The 16,091-nt window shown below is 35.3% G+C and overlaps 1 long non-coding RNA gene across 2 annotated transcripts; it reads right to left on the bottom strand.

Moving 5' to 3' along the window:
- Positions 1–2,229: 2,229 nt before the first annotated feature.
- On the bottom strand, positions 2,230–14,317 carry LOC133249656 (uncharacterized). 2 transcript variants are annotated; one of them, XR_009737042.1, is made up of 5 exons: positions 14,222–14,317; positions 11,956–12,019; positions 10,626–10,747; positions 9,396–9,514; positions 2,230–2,502 (listed from the first exon to the last, which is right to left on the bottom strand). It is a non-coding gene; the product is annotated as an uncharacterized LOC133249656 (long non-coding RNA). The 2 variants fall into 2 exon arrangements; XR_009737043.1 differs by lacking the exon at positions 10,626–10,747.
- Positions 14,318–16,091: the final 1,774 nt, after the last annotated feature.

Raw genomic sequence — 16,091 nt, 5'->3', positions numbered from 1 at the left:
CTTCCAAGGCAAATCATTCAATATTACAGTAATCCAAGCCTATGCCCCAACCAGTAATGCTGAAGAAGCTGAAGTTGAACGGTTCTATGAAGACCTACAAGACCTTTTAGAACACCCAAAGAAGATGTCCTTTTCTTTATAGGGGACTGGTATGCAAAAGTAGGAAGTTAAGAAACACCTGGGGTAATAGGCAAATTTGGCCTTGGAATATGGAATGAAGCAGAGCAAAAGCTAATAGAGTTTTACCAAGAGAATGCACTGGTCATAGCAAACACCATCTTCCAACAACACAAGAGAAGACTCTGCTCATGGACATAAGCAGATGGTCAACACTGAAATCAGATTGATTATATTCTTTGCAGCCAAAGATGGAGAAGCTCTATACAGTCAGCAAAAACAAGACCGGGAGCTGACTGTGGCTCAGATCATGAACTTCTTACTTCCAAATTCAGACTTAAATTGAAGAAAGTAGGGAAAACCACTAGACCATTCAAGTATGACCTAAATCAAATCCATTATGATTATACAGTGGAAGTGAGAAATAGATTTAAGGGCCTAGATCTGATAGACAGAGTGCCTGATGAACTATGGACAGAGGTTCGTGACATTGTGCAGGAGACAGAGATCAAGACCATCCCCATGGAAAAGAAATGCAAAAAAGCAAAATGGCTCTCTGGGGAGATATATATTGGTCATACATAAAAAGTGAAGATCAGTGGAAACAAACTCAAGGATTTTCTTATGCATTGAATCTGAACAACTACACAGTGAAATGAACTGAAATGGCGGAGGGGCACACAAAAAGTTCTGTATTGGAGTTGTTCAGGATTTTCAGATATCTTTCACACAGTAGAGTATGTAAGTGGAGAGTGAAAAGGCAGTTAAGGAGGGAGCACACACACAAATAACTCAGTATCTACTTCCTTCCCTTGCTCTCTGATTCTTTCATCAACATCTGAGCCTGAGGACTCTACTTTTGTGTTCTGTGAATGCCTTTGATCCAACACTAGGCCTCTCTCCTCTGTGCAAACCTCTGGAAATTGAAGATTGTCCCTTAGTTTGGCTGCCTTCTCAGAAAGTGTAACCTTGTTTTCATGTATTTTAATGAATGAAACTCACTATCACCTAAAATTATGACACAGCTTAATTTGTAGAGTAAGCTGCATGCTAAAATGAGTATTTCAGAAATAGATGCACAGATAGAACACAAACTTATGGTGATGAAAAAGGAAGGGGGTGAAAATCAGGAAGTTGGGATTAACATAGATACACTACTATATGTAACAGACAAACAATAAGGATTTACTCTATAGCACAGGGAATGCTACAATATTTTATAATAAGCTGTTTGGAAAAAGAATCTGAAAAAGAATTAATAAAGAATGAATATATGACTATACATATATTCATTCAATATGTATACATAATACTGAATCACTGTGCTGTACACCTGAAACTAACTAGACCTTGTAAATCAATTATACTTCAATAAAAGAAGAAATCAGTTTCTTGATAAGTACAATTAAAGTGAAAGGCAAGATACTGGTTTCTATTTAAATGACATCATGTCAACAGCATGGATTGAAATTTTTTTAGTGCAGAATATTTCAAAATTAAAATAACATTGCAAGGAGATCAAACCAGTCAATTGTAAAGGAAATCAGTCTTGAATATTCATTGGAACGACTGATGCTGAAGCTGAAACTCCAAACTTTGGCCATCTAATGTGAAGAACTGACACATTGGAAAAGACCCTGATTCTGGAAAAGATTGAAGGTGGGAGGAGAAGAGGACAACAGAAGATGAGATGGTTGGATGTCATCACTGACTCAATGGACATGAGTTTGAACAACCTGTGGGAGTTGGTGATGGACAGGGAGATCTGGCATGCTGCAGTTCATGGGGTTGCAAAGAGTTGGACATGACTGAGTGACTGAACTGAACTGGGCACTTAAGCAAACATGAATGTTGTTGTCATAAGATAGAAACCCAGCAGTAGAAGTTGAATTTGTGAAAACAGATTGAAGTTATACATTTACAAACTAAGAAATGCCAAGGGTGGATAATAAATGTCAGAATTAGAAAAAACCACAAAGACAGTTATACTTTACATCCATCAGAACTCTGTCAAATATACTAGGAAGACATAAAATTATTGTAACTTTAGCCACCAACTTTGTTACTTTGTTATTACAGCCCAAGGAAATAAATAAAATGGGATATCCAGTATTTGCTTGATAGATCAATTTATTACTATGGTAATTTTTAAAAAATTTTTGAAATACTTTAACATAGAGAACAAAGTAGAACACAGTTAGTTCAGAGAATATCACTACTACAGTTCAGAAATATTAATATGATCTCAGGAGTGTGTTTTGCATGTAACACTACTTGATTGCATCTTCTTTTTTGTTTTCTTTCTTTGAAAGCCAGAATATGGATACAGCAAGAGGGCAGGAAGAACCTTCCTGAGTGCAAAGCAAATATCTTTTCTCACCAAACCTGTAGATAAAGAGAAAAATTCTTTTTATTAACTTTGAACTACAGATGAAATCATGGCTAATAACATTATTCTTACTTGTTTTCAAATTATATCCATATACATTCCTTTGTGTCTGACCAAGGGTTCACAATGGCCCATTTGTTAACAAATGCTTTGTGTCCTCCATATATTAGTCAGACTTCCCTCCTCCCCTGGTGCCCTGACCTCTGCTTGCTTTTAGGCTTGGACAAGCACTAAAAAGCAGAATGTGCTCCCTTAACAGCTTATTCTGAGATTCGGCTGACCACAGTAGACACTTTTTTCTGTCAAACTCTAAAAGACATTAGAGCCTAAAGTCAGGTAGGTTGATTCCTCCAGTTCCATTCTTCTTTCTCAAGATAGCTTTGGCTATTCGAGGTTTTTTGTATTTCCATACAAATTGTGAAATTATTTGTTCTAGCTCTGTGAAGAATACCATTGGTAGCTTGATAGGGATTGCATTGAATCTATAAATTGCTTTGGGTAGTATACTCATTTTCACTATATTGATTCTACCAATCCATGAACATGGTATATTTCTCCATCTATTAGTGTCCTCTTTGATTTCTTTCACCAGTGTTTTATAGTTTTCTATATATAGGTCTTTAGTTTCTTTAGGTAGATATATTCCTAAGTATTTTATTCTTTCCGTTGCAATGGTGAATGGAATTGTTTCCTTAATTTCAAAATAAATAAATAAATAAATAAATAAATAAATAAATAAAAGACATTAGAAAAGTACAACTTTCCAAAACTGGGCCAGGAAGAAATAGAAAATCTTAACAGACCCATCACAAGCATGGAAATTGAAACTGTAATAAAGAATCTTCCAGCAAACAAAAGCCAGGTCCAGACGGCTTCACAGCTGAATTCCACCAAAAATTTAGAGAAGAGCTAACACCTATCCTGCTCAAACTCTTCCAGAAAATTGCAGAGGAAGGTAAACTTCCAAACTCATTCTATGAGGCCACCATCACCCTAATACCAAAACCTGACAAAGATGCCACAAAAAAAGAAAACTACAGGCCAATATCACTGATGAACATAGATGCAAAAATCCTTAACAAAATTCTAGCAATCAGAATCCAACAACACATTAAAAAGATCATACACCATGACCAAGTGGGCTTTATCCCAGGGATGCAAGGATTCTTCAATATCCGCAAATCAATCAATGTAATACACCACATTAACAAATTGAAAAATAAAAACCATATGACTATCTCAATAGATGCAGAGAAAGCCTTTGACAAAATTCAACACCCATTTATGATAAAAACTCTCCAGAAAGCAGGAATAGAAGGGACATACCTCAACATAATAAAAGCTATATATGACAAACCCACAGCAAACATTATCCTCAATGGTGAAAAATTGAAAGCATTTCCTCTAAAGTCAGGAACAAGACAAGGGTGCCCACTTTCACCATTACTATTCAACATAGTTTTGGAAGTTTTGGCCACAGCAATCAGAGCAGAAAAAGAAATAAAAGGAATCCAAATTGGAAAAGAAGAAGTAAAACTCTCACTATTTGCAGATGACATGATCCTCTACATAGAAAACCCTAAAGACTCCATCAGAAAATTACTAGAGCTAATCAATGACTATAGTAAAGTTGCAGGATATAAAATCAACACACAGAAATCCCTTGCATTCCTATACACTAATAATGAGAAAACAGAAAGAGAAATTAAGGAAACAATTCCATTCACCATTGCAACAGAAAGAATAAAATACTTAGGAATATATCTACCTAAAGAAACTAAAGACCTATACATAGAAAACTATAAAACACTGGTGAAAGAAATCAAAGAGGACACTAATAGATGGAGAAATATACCATGTTCATGGATTGGAAGAATCAATATAGTGAAAATGAATATACTACCCAAAGCAATTTATAGATTCAATGCAATCCCTATCAAGCTACCAATGGTATTTTTCACAGAGCTAGAACAAATAATTTCACAATTTGTATGGAAATACAAAAAACCTCGAATAGCCAAAGCTATCTTGAGAAAGAAGAATGGAACTGGAGGAATCAACCTACCTGACTTCAGGCTCTATTACAAAGCCACAGTTATCAAGACAGTATGGTACTGGCACAAAGACAGAAATATAGATCAATGGAACAAAATAGAAAGCCCAGAGATAAATCCACGCACATATGGACACCTTATCTTTGACAAAGGAGGCAAGAATATACAATGGATTAAAGACAATCTCTTTAACAAGTGGTGCTGGGAAAACTGGTCAACCACTTGTAAAAGAATGAAACTAGAACCCTTTCTAACACCATACACAAAAATAAACTCATAATGGATTAATGATCTCAACGTAAGACCAGAGACTATAAAACTCCTAGAGGAGAACATAGGCAAAACATTCTCCGACATACATCACAGCAGGATCCTCTACGACCCACCTCCCAGAATATTGGAAATAAAAGCAAAAATAAACAAATGGGACCTAATTAAACTTAAAAGCTTCTGCACATCAAAGGAAACTATTAGCAAGGTGAAAAGACAGCCTTCAGAATGGGAGAAAATAATAGCAAATGAAGCAACGGACAAACAACTAATCTCAAAAATATACAAGCAACTCCTACAGCTCAACTCCAGAAAAATAAATGACCCAATCAAAAAATGGGCCAAAGAACTAAATAGACATTTCTCCAAAGAAGACATACAGATGGCTAACAAACACATGAAAAGATGCTCAACATCACTCATTATCAGAGAAATGCAAATCAAAACCACTCTGAGGTACCATTTCATGCCAGTCAGAATGGCTACGATCCAAAAGTCTACAAGCAATAAATGCTGGAGAGGGTGTGGAGAAAAGGGAACTCTCTTACACTGTTGGTGGGAATGCAAACTAGTACAGCCACTGTGGAGAACAGTGTGGAGATTCCTTAAAAAACTGGAAATAGAACTGCATTATGATCCAGCAATCCCACTGCTTGGCATACACACTGAGGAAACCAGGAGGGAAAGAGACACATGTACCCCAATGTTCATCGCAGCACTGTTTATAATAGCCAGGACATGGAAGCAACCTAGATGCCCATCAGCAGATGAATGGACAAGAAAGCAGTGGTACATATACACAATGGAGTATTACTCAGCCATTAAAAAGAATAATTTGAATCAGTTCTAATGAGGTGGATGAAGCTGGAGCCTATTATACAGAGTGAAGTAAGCCAGAAAGAAAAACACCAATACAGTATACTAACGCATATATATGGAATTTAGAAAGATGGTAACAATAACCCTGTTTACGAGACAGCAAAAGAGACACTGATGTTTAGATCAGTCTTATGGACTCTGTGGGAGAGGGAGAGGGAGGGGGTGGGGAGATTTGGGAGAATGGCATTGAAACATGTGTAATATCATGTATGAAATCAGTCGCCAGTCCAGGTTCGATGCACGATACTGGATGCTTGGGGCTGGTGCACTGGGACGACCCAGAGGGAGGGTATGGGGTGGGAGGAGGGAGGAGGGTTCAGGATGGGGAACACAGGTATTTCTGTGGCAGACTCATTTCGATATTTGGCAAAACTAATACAATATTTTAAAGTTTAAAAATAAAATAAAATTAAAAAAATAAATAAAAGACATTTTACCCTTCTAGACCAACTTCCCTTTAAAGTCTCTGCTAGTCTCTGCTTAATCTTTTTTTACCCTATAAAGGGAAAACTTTTCTGATTGCTTTTGAAATCCTTGCAGAGTTTTGTGATTTGTGCATTCTCTATATAGCAGTGGTTTATTCTGAATAAAGTCTCTCCTTATCTAATTTTGGATTTGTCTTGATTTGACTTGATTAATGATTCTTGACCCAAAATTGTGCCTATGTAAATTCATTTTTATATAAAAGATTTAGTAAAATCATTCCAAAATGGTTCTATAATTGGACTCTAAATTAAATCACTGCTGTCACTACCACTCTTTCTTAGTTCAAGCTCTTACTTCTCACAATTATTTTGATAGTTTCTCAATGAACTTTATTTTCTGTCTATACTCCCTCTCAACTTGCCAAACTCCCCATATATAATGTGCCTGCATAAGCCATCCATTCCTTATCACTCCTTTATTGCATGATATTTTAGCTGATGATTATTTCTATTTATGGCCATATTAAACCAGATCTGGGCTGGATGAAGCACAAGCTGGAATCAAGATTGCTGAGAGACATATCAATAACCTCAGATATGCAGATGACATCAACCTTATGGCAGAAAGTGAAGAAGAACTAAAGAGCCTCTTGAAAGTGAAAGAGGAGACTGAAAAAGTTGGTTTAAAGCTCAACATTCAGAAAACAAAGATTATAGCACCCAGGCCCATTACTTCATGGCAAATAGATGGAGAAACAGTGGAAATATTGGCAGACTTTATTTTTCTGGGCTCCAAAATCGCTGCAGATGGTGATTGCAGCCATGAAATAAAAAGACACTTACTCCTTGGAAGGAAAATTATAACAAAACTAGACAATATACTGAATAGCAGAGACATTACTTTGCCAACAAAGGTCCATCTGGTCAATGCTATGGTTTTTCCAGTAGTCATGTACAGATGTGAGAGCTGAACTATAAAGAAAGCTGAGCACTGAAGAATTGATGCTTTTGAACTGTGGTGTTGGAGAAGACTCTTGAGAGTCCCTTGGACTGCAGGGAGACCCAACCAGTCCATCCTAAAGGAAATCAGTCCTGTGTGTTCACTGGAAGGACTAATGTTGAAACTGAAACTCCAATATTTGGCCACCTGATGTGAAGAGCTGACTCATTTGAAAAGACCCTGATGCTGGGAAAGATTGAAGATAGGAGGAGAAGGGGATGACAGAGAATGTGATGGTTGGATGGCATCACTGACTCAATGGGCATGATTTTGAGTAAACTCTAGGAGTTGGTGATGGACAGGGGGGTCTTTCGTGCTGCAGTCCATGGGGTCGCAAAGAGTCTGACATGACTGAGCAACTGGACTGAAGCTGTCGAGTGCAGGGACTCTGGCTTAATGTTTTTTATATCCCCAGTGGCTATCTCAGTGAATGCCTATGGGTGGTCTAAAAGTATCTGTTGAATGAATGAATGCAAATCTCGTTTGGATCCTTTCCTAAAACAGTAACAGAGGAACATAATTTTCAATTGTTCTCATCCAAAAGTTAAAAGAACTCCTATATTTCCATGTTTTCAAGTCTCATTTTCACTTTCACTTTCATTTTTCCTGATACTTCATGGATTTAAGAAATATCAAACGACTACTGATAAATTTAGAGAATGAATTCTATCATATTTTTTCCCCTGCACTTCTCACATAAGAAAAACTGTGTCAGTTTGAATTTTAGTCCTCTTGGACTTTCAATGTGAATGCTATTCTTGTTCAAATTGAACATAGCTAAAGTATCTCCTTTAGCATCTCCTACATTAACAGACCAAATTCACAAAGCAAAATTCCTTGGAGGAAACAGCAACAACCAAAAAACCAACAAATAATATTAGCATCATGTGTCCTTACTGAAAGTCATATTTCCTGAGAATATTTATTTGCTAATCAAATCCTGAGCACTTTCTTCCATTTCTTTTTTTCTCCTTTCCTGGTTTGGTCATCCATTCAATGCATCATGAAATCTGATTGCCATTTCTTAAGGCTTCTTTATCATATTTCTTTCAAGTCTTTCTTTTCCCAACCAGTTTTAGTCCCCTGCCCCTCCACTTATAAACAGAGTCCATATTTTATCCATGTTTTTTCTGTCAAATGAAATTTTTGTTAATAGTATATCTTTCCTTGATCAAAAATCTTCAGTGATTGCTTTATACCTGGGAGGACAAGTTCAGATTGTTTGTTCTGTTATTAATGGCACTGCTGCTGCTGCTGATGCTAAGTTGCTTCAGTCACGTCCAACTCTATGTGACCCCATAGACGGCAGCCCACCAGGCTCCCCCGTCCCTGGGATTCTCCAGGCAAGAACACTGGAGTGGGTTGCCATTTCCTTCTCCAGTGCATGAAAGAGAAAAGTGAAAGTGAAGTCGCTCAGTTGTGTCCAACTCTTTGCGACCCCATGGACTGCAGCCTACCAGGATCCTCCATCCATGGGATTCTCCAGGCAAGAGTACTGGAGTGGGTTGCCATTGCCTTCTCCCATTAATGACTTTAGAGTGAATTGCTAATAAGCTCCAATCTGGTGCCTTTGCAGTTGTTCCAAAGTTTACATTGAGAAGGAAAAAAATTTAAACAATATGTTGATGCAGATTTAGTGGCAGATCAACCTGTAGTCACAGTTATATAAAATTCTGTTCAAGGAATTTTGCATATCATCTTTTAAAAGGCTCACTAGTTTTATGAGGTAATTATTACTATGATACTATTGAGTCTGATGCAAAAGTGAAGTTTAGAAAAGATTAAGGATATTTCATATGATTTTGGGGACCAGGAATACAAACCCAGGTGTCCCCATTCCCAGTGCTCAGTCTTTGAGCCACAGGACAGATGTTTTCTTTGGAACATTTGGATAAACAATTGGGCTCCCCTGGTGGCTCTGACGGTAAAAAATCCACCTGCAATGCGGGAGACCTGGGTTCGATCCCTGGGTAAGGAAGATCCTCTGGAGGAGGGCATGGCAACTCACTCCAGTATTCTTGCCTGGAGAATCCCCATGGACAGGGAGCCTGGTGGGCCATGGACAGAGGAGTCAATGGGGTTGCAAAGAGTCAAACATGACTGAGTGACTAAGCACAGCACAGATAAATAAGTACAGTTTAAGGCTGCACTTCTTAAACTGGGGCTGGTTTTGTTTTTATGACTTGCTCTTGACTTTTCTTGTTTTAATTGTCACCCTTCATAATGCTGAAGAATATGAAATGCCACTAGACTTGTCTTACCTTTGTGTTCATGTCCGGTGATTACTGAGCATCTACTACTGGACTGGATATGGATATGGATATGGATATGCTGGATAACTAGGAATATATCCACCTTGCTGGTTTGGGTAATAAAATCTCTGCATACATCGAAAAGGAGGAGAAAATTGCATAGAGTTAAGATAATGTAGGGCAAATAATTCATAATAATATCTATTAACAACTTACATCATAAATGTGGTAGGTCCTTCTATATCATCTGTTGGATTATTTTTCAAACTTTTAGTTAGAGTTTTACTTTTTGTGTAATAAAAATATTTAAAAAATAGCAAAATAATATAGGCTTTTTTTTTTGCTGTTTTTTGATGATTCTATTGTTTTATCATACCCAGAGCCATTGATTATGGCTGACCTCCCAAAAATGATTTGAAATCTTTTTTATGATATTAGCTGTAAACTGATTTGGTCACCCTTCTAGGGAGTAGGCGTTAACTAATTTCAAATTACTGGAATTGTTGCTGATCACTGTTGTATTATAATGAGCTTACTGCCTCTAACCCCTAATTCTGTAATATTCACTTCTGTTAATCCAAATATCCTTCATCCAGCCTTCTGAACCTTTTTATTTGATGTCATTTTAAGATCATCTACTTGTTAAGTTAGTATACATTTTTGAGACCTATAACATTGATAAGATATGTCTAAAAAGTGTGAGAAATCAGGGATACATTTTCATGGAGCAAAATGTTAAATGAATAAAATGATCTCTCTCATCATATGGTTAATTTAACTTTACCTTATGACTTTATCACCCACTATAAGAATCAGAAATTTGAAAGCTACCATTAAATCGCTTCTCGGCCTTTTGGCTAAGATCAAGTGTGAAAGCTACCATTATAGCCTCTATGCTCCACTAAGTACATATTATGCTCAAAAGAATATGATTCTTTAGGCAAAGTCAAATTATTCATCAGACAAACCTATCTTAGTTTTAAGAAAGTGATTGGCTACATTAGGTTGGCATTATGAGTTTCCATCTAAATGCTACTAATATTAAGGAATTCAGGACTTTCCTCAGGGTATTATCAAGAAATAAATGTATAAATAAATAAATAACAAATGCATAAACAAGGACTGCAGTCATTCACTGTATAAATATATTTCAGAGATGAATGTGGGTCTTCCTTTTAGAATTAATACTAGGGAATAAAATATGTTTATGCTATACCATTTTCTTAGGGGAATACTTACAGGGTTAACTCTAAACCGGTGTTCCTGGTAAAATAAAGAACAAATTAAAATTTTAATACATGTTTAATTATCACCTTTTGCAGTGAATGAAAGTGTCTTACCTCTTCGGATGAATCAGCTTTCTGGGGGAAAAAAGAAAAGAAGAAAATAGTTGGCACATTTATTTTTAAACTTTTAATTTGTTATGGGGTAAAGTAGTTAACATGTTTTAATTTTACAATTCTAGATTGAGTGCAAAAATGCACTTAGCTGCCACAATTAAACAAAATGGAGGCAAAGTCTTAGATGACTGATGGAGGCAACCTGTATTTTTTTTTTGCTGTTTTGATTGTTGTTTGTTTATACTTTGGTTGTTGTTTACTTACATCTTTAAAATGAGTGAATAATAGTTTGCTACCATGTTAATTTGCTATATTCAAATAATTCACTGTGATTTGAATTTCTTTTGAGTGTGAAATTGAGAAAAATCTATTGCTTTGAATAGGACAGTGAATTTAAATAGTTTATTTTTGTTTTTGCTCAAGAAAAACATTTTTTATGTGGATATGTTTAAGTAACTCAAAAGCCACTAATATTCAAATATGAGCATGCTGGTAAAGTCTGATATTATATTTTCCTCTGTTTTTCTAAAAGTTTTATTTTTCCACAACTATCATTTTACAGAAAATAACATGATTTACAGTGATATCATAACCAATTTGTTTTTGAAACCCCTACTAGAATTTGTTCAATATATTGTGGTATTGTAACTTCTTGTGTAATTTCTCAGTAACTGGACATAATGAATATGAAGTGAAAGGGACCATTACTTTTAACAGAGTAACAAATTTAAGGAAAATAGAAAAAGGAGGAAGACAATGGTAGAAGGAGGAAGAGAAGGAAGAGGAGGAAGAAGAAGGAGGAAGAGGGAGGAAGTGGAAAGCAATTTAGAGAAGTGAAATTTTACCTAATAACATGTGGAAGTAAATGACAGTACCAGCTGAGAATTCATGGCGTTTGTCAGAGCTACAGCTTTTAATATTTAAGTGCCTTTTACCAGCTCTCTAGTCCCATATTATGAGATCTTTAAAAAATGTTATTTTTACATTATACTAATTATACTTTAATTCTGTGTGTGTTACACACATGCATGTCTTTTCAAGATATATTATGATTCCTCATGAATTTATGAAGCTTAATTCAAGGAAAATGTTCCTATAAAACATTAAAAAAATTTTAAAGTCATGTTCAGGTAAATGCACATATAGGTCAGAACACAAGAAATAGGAAATACTTTTAAGATACTTCCTAAGAGCTTAAGTTCAAAATTTCCTGGTATATCAATACTTACAATCATGGCAACCATGAGAGCCATAATAAAGGCAAAGAAAAAGATCTTCATATCTGGTAGAGTCCTGTGAAAGCATATGTGAAAAATCAGTAACCCATCCACTGCTGCATTAAAAAATCAAACATTTATTGATCAAGCTATGCTCCACAGTCTTGTGAAACTGAGTAGAAATGCAAAGACAATTGAATCATATTGCCTGACATCACGGACTGTAGAGACAAGTAGGCATCTTGATAAGCAAAAAGAAGTACTGTGATGTTAAATACTAAAGCACGGTAAACACACAGCAAGTGAGCGTCTTAGACCTAGAAAATGGAGATATTGAAGAAAATAAAATGGTAAGACTTGGACTTCCCCCATGGTCCAGTGGTTTAGAATCTGCCTACCAATTCAGGGGTAATGGGCTTGACCCCTGGTCCAGGAGAATTCCACAAACTGCAGGGCAAATAAGCCCATTAGCCACAGCTACTGACCTTGTGCCCTAGATCCCATGCTCTGCAACAGGAGAAGCCACTTCAAAGAGAAGCAACTCCAGTACTAGAGAATAGGCCCTGCTCCCCACAACTATAGAATGCCAGGGTGCAGCAAGGAAAACCCAGCACAGCCAAAAATTTTTTAAAAAGAAAAAAAAATAGAGGTAAGACTTGTGTTACATTATATGGGGTTAATGAGTAAGTAAAAACAAGTCTTTGTGGCCTATCCAAAGGGGAAAAAAAAAAAAATGAAAGAGAATGAGAATAGAAAGTTCATCCTGTAACAAGGACAGAAAAAGGATACAGGCTGACCATTTAGACTTCTGTGAAATGACAGGGAACTTACATAATGATTGTATGGATCCTAAGTAAGGTGGAGATGTATTTAAGTACATTTAAATACTTTAATACACTTTTAATACACTTTAAATACACTTAAATACATTTAAGATGTATTTAGAAGGTAGAATGACAGGATTTGAATGAATCCCTTGTCATTCAAAATCAATGACAGGGATTGGTTTTGAATCATAATTAGTGAAAATGAGTCAGGTTTCTGGCTTGAAAACTGTAGATGATGTAATCTTGGTATTAGAAAATTAGTGATGCTGGGGAGAGAAAAATCAAATAAAAATGTTTTAGGAAAAAATTCTAGTTATTTTGAAATTGAATTAATAAAATGATTTAATCTTCAAATAACCTTATTGAACCCAATTAAACTTAACTGGGAAACTTTAATATGTTTTTGTAACTTTTTATCTGCAATGAACCCAGTACTGTTGCTGTTGAAAAGAATTAATGTAGATTATTTCTAAATTACTAACATTAAATTTAAAAAATTCCTTATATATATGGTGAATAATGAGTAAATTTAAAAATAATTTTTAGTCATCAGTTTGATAGAACATCACAGCAACATCTTTAGGGAAAGAAACTATTCAGGATAAATAACTATAAATCTCTCATATATAAATTAGAATTTGTAACTGATGATATTTCCATTTTCCTGTGTTTACTGATTGTGTCTCATTTATTTAAGCCCCGAATATCAGACAGACTGTAAAAATTATATATTTCTTGGTCAAGTTTTTCAATCATTTACTATTAGACTAAATATTCAGTGAAGTTATGACACAAAAAAGATGCATTTTTAGTGCTGTTTATCCTTGAATTTTATAGAATGTAGATAATTGAAAGAAATGACAGAAACTGATCTTGAGAAATGGATAGACAGAATAATCTAAGGACTTTAAGAAAATGCTTCTTAAAACATGCAATGATAAAGCTTGTGTAGGTTCAGAAAAACAGAATATATGTTGATAATGAAAAAACAATGGGAAGGTTGGAAATGATCTGTGATGGGAAAAAAGTAACCTTGAAAAAGACTACTTAAATTTAAAAGAATGCTTATGTTTCCAAAAATAGAGTTGATGCTATTTGAGATACTTTTTCTATAAAACAAGCTACACTGTAGGCTAAAGGTAAACATAACAAAAAGATCATATATTTAGTTAAGAAGAAATAGGCTTCTAAGATGTATCAGAGACAGAGAAGATGGAGCTCTTGTCTTCCATTTTCCACCTCAATCACCTTGTGCAACAATTGCTGTCAGTTCAGAGGCACTGGAATCCTGAAATCACTTTTAGATCCTGACAGAGGGTTATCATTTCTTTAAAATTATTTCTTTATGAGAAGCTATCAACAAATAACATATAATTAATAAAGTATTTCAACTCATTCTACTGAGCAAAAGGTTAGAATAAGACATCATATTAGATTATATATGAACATACCTTTCACCCAAGATGAGACTCAGGAGTCAGAGAAGCTGAAATTCTGAAGCTTGAAGAGAGGATGCCCTTCACTGGAGAACTGTTGTATTTAAATACACTTGAAATTTTCCATTTGTCATTCTAAATCATGTCAGTTGTCAAATCATATCATATAACATAAGATAATGCCCAAAACCTGTCTTCACAGATACTAAGAATAAAGTTAATAGGGTGACTTTACAATAGATGATTGTGAAGCAGAAGGACCAGGAAACAAATGAATCCATCAAAAGTTAATCCTAGTATCAATCTAGGCCATATGAATAAAATAAAGGAAAAAATATGATAGAGAAAAGCAAGTTAGAAACAAAATTAAATGGTAAAAATATTTCTGTAAAACACTAACCACTCACATTATTTCAACAAATGCATTTTTGAGATGGAGCAAATCTATGCCAAAAATACTAGGAAGGAAAGTTATGACCAACCTAGACAGAATATTAAAAAGCAGAGACATAACTTTGCCAACAAAGGTCCATCTAGTCAAGGCTATGAATTTTCCAGTGATCATGTATGGATGTGAGAGTTGGACTGTGAAGAAGGCTGAGCGCTAAAGAATTGATGCTTTTGAACTGTGGTGTTGGAGAAGACTCTTGAGAGTCCCTTGGACTGCAAGGAGATCCATCCAGTACATCCTAAAGGAGATCAGTCCTGAGTTTTCATTGGAAGGATTGATGTTGAAGTTGAAACTCCAATAGTTTGGCCACCTGATGCAAAGAGTTGACTCATTTGAAAAGACCCCAATGCTGGGAAAGATTGAGGGCATGAGGAGAAGGGGATGACAGAGGATGAGATGGTTGGATGGCATCATCGACTCTATGGACATGAGTTTGAGCAAGCTCTAGAAGTTGGTGAAGGACAAGAAGGCCTGGTGTGTTGTGGTCCATGGGGTCGCAAAGAGTCGGACAAGACTGAGTGACTGAAATGAACTGAACTGAATGAAAAATTTACATTTCTCTAAGATATGGTGCTGTCATAATACATTCAAGTCATTTATTTTAAATGTTTCTTACAAATTATTAAGTTGTTCTTTTATCTTATTACATTATGTTCCAATCAGATGTTAAATATTTATTAGAAAAATCTGATAATCCTTTGTGTATTGCCTGATAAAATGATGCTTTTTTCTCAAAGCCATGTGATCAGAGAAACTCAGTAGTATATATTTCACATAGTGATTAGATGAACATGTTCAGAATTAAATTTACTTCCTCGAATGTTTAGGGGACTTCTCAGTGGAAGTCATGAGTTGACATGATTATACTAAGTAGAAGAAAATACTTAGGTCTGCCTCGGTCCCTCAGGAAATTAATACAAAATTTACCTCTTTGCTATCTGTTGGCTAATTTAATACACTCAGAATGGGAAATCAGAAAAACATGTAAATTTAAAATAAATTTTGTGTCTTATTTCATGATTACTCAGTGTATATTATAGGAGACCATCAGAATCAGCATCTTCAGAAATATTCTTAGAAATTCAACTTCATTAGCTCTCATCAGATATATCGAATCAGGATGTTATAGGTGCACTAGGAATCCAATTTTCACACTGTCTCCAGGTTATTCTTTTTGTACTATGAAGTTGAAGAATCCAGGTAAGTACACTGATAAAGACATTGTTCATCGATTGAAGTGACCCTATTAGTAGGTCATAGTTTTGGTGTTTGTAGGAAAAATTTGTGCTATAGGTGAAGAATATCATTATAAATTATTTTTATTCTCTGGACAGTGCTTTGACATTATGCATGATGTATTAAGGCAACTAAAGAATTAAAGTCAAATTCAAGTTCCATATTGTTTACTCTTTTCTATGATTTTTTTGTCTTGCA

This window comes from Bos javanicus, chromosome 6, assembly GCF_032452875.1.
Source record: "Bos javanicus breed banteng chromosome 6, ARS-OSU_banteng_1.0, whole genome shotgun sequence".
In the NCBI taxonomy this organism is placed as follows: Eukaryota; Metazoa; Chordata; class Mammalia; order Artiodactyla; family Bovidae; genus Bos; species Bos javanicus.
The sequence above is the reverse complement of the archived record's forward strand: the minus strand, read 5'-3'. Positions and strand labels throughout refer to the sequence as shown.